The sequence below is a fragment of the Cuculus canorus genome, chromosome 2 (assembly GCF_017976375.1).
Source record: "Cuculus canorus isolate bCucCan1 chromosome 2, bCucCan1.pri, whole genome shotgun sequence".
Taxonomy (NCBI): Eukaryota; Metazoa; Chordata; class Aves; order Cuculiformes; family Cuculidae; genus Cuculus; species Cuculus canorus.
The window spans coordinates 11,963,761-11,976,061 of NC_071402.1; the positions used below are offsets into that span (position 1 = coordinate 11,963,761).

A 12,301-nucleotide genomic window follows, 5' to 3' on the forward strand; every position below is an offset into this window, starting at 1 on the left:
ACCATTCATAAAAGAGGACTACAGAGATACAAAGGGTAAAGCACTTCCCAATGCTGTCACAGGGAGCCGGGGACAAAAAACAGCTTTTCCTCAAAGCTCTGAAATCTAGGAGCAATTTTATGATATAATGTCACTTTAAAAACAAAAGATGAATAATAGATATTAAAAATATAATAATAGTTTCAGAAGTAAACAACGCTCTGCAGTGTCAAAGCTTTCCAGCAGAACTGTCAAGCTTTCACTGGGAAGCAAACACTGAGAGAATAAACACACGTTTAGCAGAAAAACACAGTCTCTCAAAGGTGCTCATCTGACCAAACTCCATCTGTGTTCTCTAGATACATACAGCCAGATTCCCTCTACAAAAACAGGGAGGTTTGGAGATTAACAAAGTGAACCAGGAACTCTTTACACATAAACTTGACTTTGACCCTGCCATGTCTCAGAGACCTGTAATAAATCCAAACCTCCTCCCCATCTGTGTGATGAGCAGGCTTACGCTTGCCTATATCCAAGAGATATGAGAATTAATTAACCCCAACATTAAAAAAAACCCAAACACATTTGAAAGATGGTAGCTGCTAGAATATTCATGACTCTTACCCAGCCTGTTTATATAACTGGATATGGAGCAACTCCCCCATGCAAGGCAGAGTAAACCTGAGAACAGCACCATTTAGCTGTTCAGCATCTTTTCCACAGAAGACAAATTCCATATCTTGCGGTCACCATTATTTGTTTCCTGCCTTGCACAGTAAGAGTTAGGAATTCCAAGGGAGGAAGTGATAAACTCATGATAAAAAAAATTCCAGTGAACTTTCAGCGTTATCCTAAGCAAAAAAGAATTTCCTCCTTAGTCATCCACAGGCAGGGTAGGCCAGCTCCCCCATGAATATCAGAAGAGCAGGGAAAACTGCTTATCTGGGAGATTACTTCTCTTTCTAGTCCCTCAGTATTTAATTTTTAAGCAGAGCGAAGGTCAAACAAAAACCACCTGATGCTGATGCAAAAGCAGCCCTGGATTAAACTGTACAGGGAGCCCAGCAGAAACAGATGCTCCTTGCAAAAAGCTTAGTGACAGCCAGGCAATGGTGACTCCAGCATCCACTTGCCACAGAGCTGCTGTCAGTCAGCAGGAGGGCAGATCCAGGCTGTGGAGGAGGACAAGCCAAAGGGCAATGACAGCCCCTGTGGCCCTTGGGGAACCACAGCATTGTGGGGGTCCCAGCATCGTTCAGCACCCTAGTGAATGCCTCCAACATTCCCCTTTGGCCAAGAAAACTGCAGTGTCGAGCCTGGGCTGGAGATGGACCTCTCGCCTGGATGGTGGCCAAGGATCCACTTTCCATAGGCACCAGGTTTGGGATGCATCTGTGCCTCACTCCCCAACTTATCTGTGATAACCTATGTAAAAATATACACGGGTTTTATTGCACACAAGCAGAGCACACACTCAGGTCCCGTTTCTGCTGCTGGAGCCTCAGGTCTCTAATTCACCCTCCTGGCTTTGACACTGCAAAGGTAAAAAGAAGGAGATACCTTCCTGCAAAAGCAAAGCCAGTGAAACCACAGGATCCGCAAAACATTGCCAGGGAAAAGCCACAAGGATGGGTGTGACATTTGCTTCCAGCTCAAGAAACACCCTCAGAAAAAAAACTGCCCAAACCAATATTTTGTGTTGCTAAACTTGGCTTGCTTCTGCAGGACCAGAAGATCGGGCAGATGCCTTTCCTTGGTGGCAGGCTGGTTGTGTGGCACCCATTCCTGGCCGGTGGTTTTTGTCTGCTGCCCAAAACTACAAGCCAGAGCAGATTCGAGACGATTAAAACTTTACTGCAAACTCTTCAGATCACATCCCATGCATTGCTTTAGGACAGTGCAAATGCTGCCACCTTCACTGAACGGCCCCTCCATGGGCCTCTCGCAGCCTTGGGATGCCAGCCAGCTTCAGAGGCTTTACATTTTCATGGCATGAGACAAATTTCACTACAAGTTCCTCAATATTAATCCACATAATGCTGCTCAGCAGAAGGGAGCCCAAGAAAATAGCCTGTCTACACTTCCAGTTCTCCAGAGCCCCTCAAAGCAACGCAAAGGATTCAAGAGCTGAGCAGATAAGTCTTGCTTTGCTAGCATGACATGTCTTGTGATAGTTCACCGCTTCTTTGCAACCTGAAGCAGCACAGTAAGTCAGCAGATAGTTAAGTATTTACTGTGCATAGTAAGCTAGCAGATGCAGGTGCTCGTGGAGAAAGCAAAGATCTCACATAAAGAAACACTTTTATTCTGAAAGTAATGGTTATCACGCTTTAGTCAATATAAAGAGCAGAGCAAAAATCTCCAAGTGGTAAATAGAGGACCATTCAATTCATACTAGCAGGATTATTTCAGACCTTGAAAAATAAATAATAAATAAACAGAAATAGAAATAAATAAATGAAATATGGCTTTGTATATCCCAAATTAGACACCCTGTTTGGGCACAAATACCAGATGCTGCAAGCAAATACCCCAAGAGAGAGGCAGATCTAAGGAGCAAAAACACACACTGCAAAAGGGAGGAAAGCTTTAGCATAACCTAAGGACTGAGATAAACATTCAATTTGCTTCACTCAAGCTGGCTTTCACCCTTGCCCAGCGAGCACAAGCCAATGTAGTCCACACTGCAGTCCTGAGGTCAACAGTAGCAGGATGAGCACAACAGCATCCCCCCTTGCCCTAGGCACACTCTACTCCAAACCCTGCAGGCACGACAGGGAAAGAAAGACAGAAGCACAATTTCAGCATCAGCAGTTTCAGCACTTTTCCTAAATAGAGGAAGAAAAGAATTAAAAGATTCAGTTGTAAATATTTTAAAAGTGGCAAATGGACTTCTGGCAGCCAAGACAAGAAACTTTAAAAACCACTTAGTTGCATTTACTGCCCCCAACCCTTGCAGCTTGCTGAAGTGTTAAGGTAGGTTGCCCACAAACTGAAAGCTGAAACTAGTTTCAACCCCAATTCCAGAGAACTGGGAGTAATTTTAGAAGCAGGAAACTATCAAAGAAGAGACAGCATCTGTAGATTAAATCCTCTTCCTTTGCCAGGCTTCGATGCATTTGACTCACAAACCCATAAAGAAAGACTCCCTAAAAAATGGCATGAAGCTTTTTATTTTATAGCTTTGAGGTTATTTTTTTTTCCCCCTTAAGCCAATAAATACTTGTGATTCCTTTATTTGCTGCCAGCTGGGGAGAGATTTGAAAACTTCTGCAAACCTGCAATTTCAGTGCTTGTCTGTGCTGGGCACTAAAAAATTCCTCTCCAGTGAGAGTGAAAGAGGTTAGTCATGGCAAGAACATCCCTGCAATGTGCCGTGGCTGCTTTTCACTGTCATCCAACCACTGTTAACACCAACTTAGCCCATCGGTGATTTTTATAATCAGTTATGTGCTTTTGAAACACACACCCAAATACATTACCCTCACAAGCAGCCAGACTGAAGCTTTCTTGTGTTTTTTTTTTTTATAATTAATAACATGCATCTGTCCACAGATCTACCCCCTAAAGGACATTTTGACCCTATCTTCTGCACTCCGGCTGAAAGTCTCTGCTATTTTAACAGCAAGCATTTTAAATGCTGATGGAGTTCACTGTTTAACTAGCACCCAGGAATGCACCTGGCAGCCCCTCAGCCCGGATGCTCTTGCTGACGGAGGGGAAAGACCTTACATTACACTCTCTTTGAAGCTGTCCCATGTCTGCACAGGGTGAGACCAGCTCTGAACAAAACCCAAGATGCTTTTTCTTCCTCATAAAAGACAGCTGTAAATTTGCAAACAGAACGTTTTTCTTTGCCAAGCTGCAATTCTCAGTCTCTCCCCCACCCTCAACCCCTCCAGGTACTGGCAGGTTCTCAGGTGCCTGGAGGCCCTATGTGATTCCGTTTGCAAGGGGTGATGCAGAATGCAAGACTCAGGATACATTTACCATGACTTTTCTCCTTGTTTGGTGTCAGCACAGATCCATGCAATGCAGAGGGCAAGCACCTTTGAGGCTGCTTGAGGTTACCAGGCAATGGGAAGGTTTTGTTTGGTCTCCAGAAGCACCAAATTGACTGCAGCACCAGAGGAGAGCAACTGATATCCCATTTCCTGGGGTGACCTCAAATACTGCTTGTACTCCAGAACTGTAGCCAACACCTCTCCTCATACTGAAGATCCATGAGGAAACCTGTGTACAAGTGGTGATTAAACCTCTTCTGGCTCCCTAAACAAGAAAAAAACCCAAGGACCTCCCCCACATCAAATTACAGAGATGCTCCTCCTGAAAGGCTGCACAACAAGGGCTAGGAGGAGAACAGAAAACACGTTTTGAACATATGCTCCAAGTCTTCAGGGCTCCAGCCAGGTTTTTCTTTGCCTGGAAGGAGGGAAGCCCAAGCTGCTACTTACATACAAAAGATAAAGCTCATTCTGCCACAATGCACTGCTGACAAAAGACCTTTTCACATCTCACAGGAACAAGTGGAGATGTGGTTTGCTACATCTTTATCAAACAGCTGGCCACAAAAAAAAAAGGACTACAGATATCAATGGTGTTTGCTTTAATTGTAGATAAGAAGCTCACGCTGATGGTGATCCATCTTTCTTAGGTGTCTTAGAAGTTGTTAGGGGCTAGTTAATAAAATAGGAGGAATTTCAGTGATGGGAAAGCTGTGTTCCGAATTCCTGAGAGAGAAAAATGGGCTGAACAACTTTCCTGATTAACCCACAGAGACGGGGCCTGGCCACCCATGCAAGTTAGTTCAGGTTAAGAAGGAAAACTGAAGGGCTGTGACCCAAGCCAAAGACACAGCCAAATTCTGGATTTTCAGTAGTCTTTATTCAGTGCATGGGATCAGAAGGCTTCAAGCTGCTCTACAGTGGCACTCAGGGACAGATCCTGCACAGTCTGGCCATGTCTCACCTCCAGCTTCACCAGCAGAAGACCCAGCAGGGCCAAGAGGACAGTGAAAAGGGAGGACAGTGAGATGGGAGGACAGTGGGATTCCAGGATGCCCAAGCTATCAGACAGTGGGATCCCGGGATGCTCAAGCTATAGGAAACCCCAGCCAGGGCCATCGGGAACCCCAGCCAGGGCCATCGCTGCTGATGCAAACCAGCACATTGCAGCAGATTTAAATGAGTGGAGTTTGGCTTGGTGAGCTCAGGTAAAACTTAGCAACATTTATTCGGGTGTAGAAAATTGCTTCTCTGTACTGAACAACAAAAAGCCAGGGGACAAGAGAAAACCTAAATACCATTATACATGATGGTATCACCTTTCACATGAAGACCTAAGCAAAATTTGGTGACTTCACCAAAGGTGCAGATGGAGTGGCTGGAGGAATCAGCTGCAGAATATAGATTTTCTAATTATCCTTCTGCTCTCTCTTGGCCACCAAAGAAAGCCTTCAGACATACAGAAGAGGAACTGCATCGCGCAGAAGAAATTCAATCATTTCTCAGTGTATTTTCTACATCATTTGAGCTGGACTGCTATATGCCAAGTGAGCATAGCAGGAGCACAGTTCAGCAAGGAGGGAAGTCCAATGCTGAGCATCCTGGTCCCAGAAGACACCTCTGCAGCAGAGCATAAAGCCCATGAAAGCAACACCAGAGGGTCTCCATCCTCTTTGAGGAGTGGCATCTTCCAGATTCTCCTGGGTTAAGCCTCCAGGCAGTCTTCCTCCTGGAGTAGGTCACATCTCAACATACAACCCTGTCAAACGGGTTTACAGCTAATCACCCCCAACAATCTGGCACAATGCTGTGTTTCACCCATCAAATCCCCGTGGTTAATTCTAGACTATGTTAGAGGCACAGGAAGCATTTGCCTGTCTTCCTAGTTAAAGGAAAGAACCTTTTTATACTCAGTCTCTGTCTACCATCTCCATTTGGCCCATGGGCTGCCGTTAAATTCAAGAGTGAGGTGACCAATTTTGTCTCCCCTTGCACATGTTCTACACCCATGTTCTACAAAATGTTCTACAAATGGGGGGGCATTTCCTTCTTTTAATCTGATGCGAAATCACACAAAGCAAGAAGAGGAAACTTTTGGTGCTTCACAAATGCTGATGGGAATGCAGAATAAATGTATAGCAAAACATTTTCAATTCTTTCCCTTCAGCACCTCCTCTTTGTATAGTAAAAATAAATAAGTTAAGCCAGACTCAAAGAGCTAACTTTTTATCTGTCCTTTAAAAGGCGCTATCTGTTTGCCCACATACATGAGTAGGTTCAACTCAAACCAACACAGTTGCCAGAAAGGATGACTTCCACAGCAAACCGATACCCACAGAGACCAACACAACCACACAGCTCTGGTATTGAAAAAAAGGGTGGGAAAAAGTTTATCAGCATCACAAAAACATCTAACTCATTGCAAATGACTATAAAAATGCAAATTTGGTTATTATCATTACAGCTATTGAGTTATCCGTGTCTATATTGAATAGGAATACTTTTAATTTTAAAATTTAAAGCCATCTCATTTTTTATGGGATAAATCATGCTCAAAATGACGTTCTTCAGCAGAAATACTGTTAAATTAAGAAGAGGGAAAACATGTCATCTCCTTTGAAACCAGACAACGAAGCCCAATAAGCATATCCACGCATGGCTAATGCCAGCAGTGGGTTACGAACACAGCAAGTAGCTGCCTAAGGGCCTGGGATGATCTAGGAGGAGGAATAAGGAGCAATAGGTATGAGCAGCCCCATCCCCTTCCTTACATGTAAAGCTGAGGTTAGGCACAAAACCTTCAGGAGAAGCTGAACCCAGTCCTCCACATAAATAGCTCAAACAGGTCTGTGTCCTAACAAGGAAAAGCCGCTTTCAGAGCATGGCACTAAGGACTTTGGAAAGTCGTACCTTCAGCAGAGGCTAGTAATGAAACAAAACTATTTAACTCCTAAACATCAGGGAAGTAAACTGGATAATGAGTGAAAAAAACATCTACATACCTGCTGGACATGAGTTCTGTTGGACTGGAAAAGTTCTGGGGGAAGAAAAAATTATCCTTCTGTTGGGTAAAGCAATGGTTGTATCTTGAGAAAACACAAGAGGAGGTATTCCAGTAAGTGATCAGTTTGCTATAATCCTCAGGCCAGAGAGGCTTCCTTCCCAAATGACATGGGGCCACCCAGGAAAAAATAGTGTAAAAACATGGCAGGAATTTCCAGGTGCTTTTATCTGCAGCCAACGTTCTCCAGAGGGTTTTGAGAGTCCATACATTCCATGATCCTAACAATCCTTGGAGCTTCCAAAAGAATCACACTGCCAGGCTCCTCCAAACATTACTCCAGACCACTGGGAAGCATAGGACTGGGACCTTCAGAGAAAGAAAGGGGACAGGCCATTACACAACAGTTCTTAGCACATTGGACAAAGCTTATTCCCAAGCAAACTCATATCTTTTGATTTATTTTTGCACAATAGTAAGTTTTTTCCCTTGTTCTTTCAATTTGCGTGGTTTATTTAAATGAGGTTCATACTGAGTATTGACACACCATGGCCACACCTTCCAGATGCCTCACAGGTGCCAGATGATGTGACAGTAGGACAACAAGCCAGCAACTGTAAGGGTTCTCACATAACAAATAGGTCCTTACAAAACCCTCTTTCATTTTGTTGGATTTTTTTTCAGAGGAAAGGAGACAGTTTTCCTCCCCTCTCTTTTATTTCCACCCTCTCTAAATCTAATGAGGTTTTTTCTCTACCAGGGAAAACAAGGATGGAAAGAGTTTTAAGGCAGCAGGTCAGCAGGACCACCTACCTGCCTTCTGCTTTCAGAGGTACATATCCATCGATGGTTTGCAGCATTAGGAGTCTGCATCAGGTCTGTCCCAATCCACGAGGAAGACCTTACCTCTGAGATCCTAGAAACATACACCTCTAGAGCACAAAAAACCTCTCTGACCTCCTACCAGGCAGAGCCATGCTTCCCACCTCCACATTCAAAGAAAATAAACATGTCTCAGCAAAGTGGCTCAAAATACCCAGGGAATTAGTCATAAGGATTCTAGTATTTTATGTATATAAAACCATCATAATCGGGAAGGGGGGGTGGGGTGGAGGGGGAAGTGTTTTTCTTGTGGGCTTTTTTAATCTGATCATACTAATTGTGCTGGGAATAGAGTTGCTGGGATTTTTGTTTGTTATTTTAAGATATGAAAACTGTTGCACAAACACAAGCTATTGCCAGGCCAGGAAATAATGCCCAGCAAGCACTGAAAGGACCGAAAGGGAACTCAAATAACTCTGCCCAACATTGCTTTCTGGTTCATCTGTAATAAAAACAGGAGAAAGCAGCTGAGAGCCAAAAGGAGGGGCTTTTTTGCTTTATTTTAGCTGCAGCAGCACAGGAAGGTGATACCATTGCGTAATGTAACTGAGCAAAGGAGTAATGAAAGTGCAAGCAAATAGATCAAATAGCACACGGTTAAATAAAAGACGTGACAATCATTTGTTTTGCCAATTGTGTCAATAGCTATCCTCAAACACCAGAAATGTCATCAGCTATAAAAATAAAAAATCAAGTGAATAATTAAATGTACAAAACCCTATGATTTTTACCCCAGATACTCCCTTTAGAGGGTTGATTAGGAGAATCATGTGATATTTTAAATAAAAATCCACTGAATTTGATCATGTTTATATCACCTCAAGTACAAAAACCTGCTTTGAATCAAAACTTCTTCCTCCTTAGAGAAAACAAGAATTGCCTTCTCTACAGTAAAAACACAGCTTTACCACAACCCAAGCTAACCTGGGTCATGATGCCATCAATGGGACTGGATGACAAAACCCATGAAAATCCGGTATCTTTGCAATGTGTTTACTTGTTGTTAACTACAAAACTCAGCATGTGAATCAGTACAAGGCAACCTGCCATCTGTAGACAGGCTCGCAGATGGAGTTGCAGTTGAAGTCTGCTAATTCATGGAAAAAGAAATTTAAATTGCCTTGCCCTTGCTTCTAGGTTCTTCCAGTGATGGGGAGAGTTAGGAAATTAAATATTCTCTAACTTCCCTTCCACTAAATGAAACAAAGTTGGAGAAGGTCTGACCCAGCCCTCTGAACTGATAAGAATATTTTGGAAAAAGGACTTGAATTCCCCAAAATAACTCCCATCCCACTAATTACACAATGAACCTCAGCCACTTTGATGACTATATGATACTCAAAATGCCTATAAAACTTATTTATCTACTGCAGGAACACCTACCTAAAATCCTTGCGCTAATAGTTTTCTCTACAAACCAATTACCTGCAAAATAAGAATATGCAAACAGAGACAAATCTCTTTACCAGAGAAATGAGACTCGCCCTGTAGACCCAGCCTCTCGTCATGCAGCTTCCAGAGCAGCAGCAGGGCTTTTTGTCCTGCTTCCACCATGGATGTGTCAATATGTACTTTGCTCATTTCTCCTGGGAGATGAGCCCAACAGTCCTCACTGTCCAATGAGCAAAAAACATCATTTTCTTGGTTTTTTTCCTTTATTTCTCCCTCCACTTCGCATACACCATTCCACTCATATCATTCCCATCTTCTGCCTTCAAGCCCAGCTGGATGGCAGCAGGACCCAAGGGCTATGGAAAAACTCGGGGACTAGCATCTTGCACACGTCATATTTTTACATTAGCATATGGGCTTCTCCTAGTCAGATACAAGGGTTAGGACAACTGATAAACCAATGACAGATGAATAATGTTCATTTTAAGTATCTTCCTTCATGGTATGGGGGATCCTCAGCACTTTCCACAACCGAATGTAAGCAGACGATATTGTCTCAGTGCTTCCCAGTGTGGGATGCACATGAAGTTCAAACTTTTGCCCAGGAGAGACGCCTTGAAAAGTCAACTTTCCAGTTCCTTGGACTCTTCCCTTAAAACGCACCAGGTCATTAAAGCTAAGCACTCTGCCAGCTATGAAGATCGTACATCCACGTCCAGCTCACTGCACTCTAGGCTCTCAGCAGCCTTCTGCTCCCCCCTTAAATCGAAGGGTCTTCCTTGCAAACATCAACAGTTTAGGTCTTGCCATAAATAACTTACTGAAGGTCATCTGGTCGGTTGGCCTCAAAGAATATCCAGATTTTGAAAGTCATGGGCCACCCCTTGAAAAACACATTTGTCCTCCTCATCCCTTGATGAGGAATACCTCTGTTACTAGTACACAACAAGAGTCCAATCATTCACATGAAGAAACGCAATGCGCTGAGCACACGTCCAGCTCTAAGTAAACAAGACATCAGCTTCAACACAGAGAGCAGCACTCTGAGCCCATGACTCGTCTCTAAGATCAGCAAGAACAAGTCAACATGAGCTGAAGGAAACCAGCAGCAAGCAAAACATGCCTTGCTATGGAAAGCCCCAGGATGATTAATAGCCACACGAAAAAAGTTAAGAGACTCGTTGGTAATTAGTTAAGAAATATGGAGGGAAAGAGAAAAGAATAAGGAGTTTCCACCTGCTAAATTTTGATGATTAGTAAGTCCCAAGTGCACTGCTTTTAAAAAACAAAGGGTGTTTTCTATGCCTGTGGTTTTGTTTTAAGGAAAGGGCTTTTTTTTCCGCTTCAGCATGTTCATTACAACCCAGCCATGTGAGCTAAGTGCAGTGAGGGTCCTGTTAAACTTCACAACCTGCTGTAGTAAGCTCCTGCCACAACTTTATTATGGCCAAGAATGCAACCAGGGGCATTTGCCTCTGCTGCTCCATCCACCAGGCACAGTGTACAGCATGTACTCAGCTCAACATCAAACTTCCTTCCTAAACACAGAGTGAACATCCCAAAATGGTTTTGTTGCATCTCCATATAGAAGATTTCCAGATGCAGAGACTGCTTATTAAAATCAATGCTACCTAGCAGAGGAAGATAAAAATAAGAAAAAAACCCAACTTTTCTATTTTTCTCCAAATCCTCCAGCTCGCTTTAAGTAAATGATTGCAGGCATATTTGCTGAAAGGCAGCAGTTCAGTAGTGGGTAGGTAACCCAGGCACCTCCCTGTTCTTAGGCGTGTACTTTTAAACAAGCTAGAGACTGAACCTGGCATAGCAGTAAGAGTGGCAAAATCAGAGGCTTTAAGGTCAACAGGACTTCAGTATTGTATCAAAGGAATCATGAACCCGCTTATTTTCTGGAATCATTGAAGGACACCAGTAACAGTCTCTTCTACCATGTGCCTATTGTATTTACATCCTTGTAACAGAGAAATCAAGAATATTTCATGTACCTTTTCCCCTAAAAAAAAAAAAAAAAAAGGTAAAGGCTGCTGCTCCTTTTTCCTTTCCCACAGTAACACTGAATTCTTGGGAGTAACCTGAATATTTCTGAGGGCTTCACAAGTCTAGCCAACCCCAGGCGGTCTCTAGAGCTAGGGCTTTTGATCAGATAAAGTAGCTATGGCTGGGACATGGTTAATGAGGCGGACACTTCACAGATGCTCCACCAGCCTTGGACCAGGTAAAGACACAAAGACACCCAAATATCAGTGCAAATCAGGAGGAGACCATTACAGTCTGCTCATTAACCCCCAACAGTTGGTAAACTTGCCTCTGCATATCAGTCTTAGATGCTCACTGTAATACAACCCACTGTTTGTATTACGAGTATTTTAGGAAAACAAGATGGAGGCAAGAATCATTTGTCATGTCCCACTCTATCATTTTTCATCCCAAAAGTCAATTCCTTCCTGTTAACTCCAAGCAAAAGATGTTTGAAGGAGAAATATAAGCACAGATAGATCGCCTGGTAGGTTGGATCTTCAACGTGCTCTCATCCCAAAGATGTGTTCTTCAATAAAACTACATGCAACAGAAAATAGGTTCCAAGAACTACTCATTCTCATAAACCTCCACAAGAAAGTACACTTTCTAAAATGTAAGCTTGGAAATTCCATTTAAGGTATTATGACACAAATCCTTCTCCTTTGCATCCCCAGGACTCTTCATCCACACTCAGTATGGATCTGCCAACCAACATGAACCAACACCCAAGAGACTGAGGAGATGTAGTTTTACAGCCCAAGGTCTCACACAAAATGCAGGTCATGACTATCCTATTTTGTCTTCACAAAATTATGCCAAATGAGGATTACAAGCAGAGATGCTATTATTTAAAACACTGCTGGGATAGCTTACTATAAATCCTGTTCCTCTAACCCTGAAGGGCTTTGAAGACAATAAGCAAAATTTTAAGCAACTGTCCCACAATCTGACTTTTTAAGCACCTAATGTCATCTTGGACCACTTTCAAAGTAAGATTTAATAATCT

At 43.0% G+C, this 12,301-nt stretch overlaps 1 long non-coding RNA gene across 3 annotated transcripts in view; it reads right to left on the reverse strand.

Moving 5' to 3' along the window:
• Positions 1–12,301, reverse strand: part of LOC128851263 (uncharacterized) — a 140,585-nt gene that overhangs the window by 94,000 nt on the left and 34,284 nt on the right. For all 3 annotated transcript variants that reach the window (XR_008448549.1, XR_008448545.1, XR_008448548.1), the window contains one exon: positions 6,986–7,353. This is a non-coding gene — a long non-coding RNA (uncharacterized LOC128851263). The remainder of the gene's footprint in view (positions 1–6,985; positions 7,354–12,301) is intronic.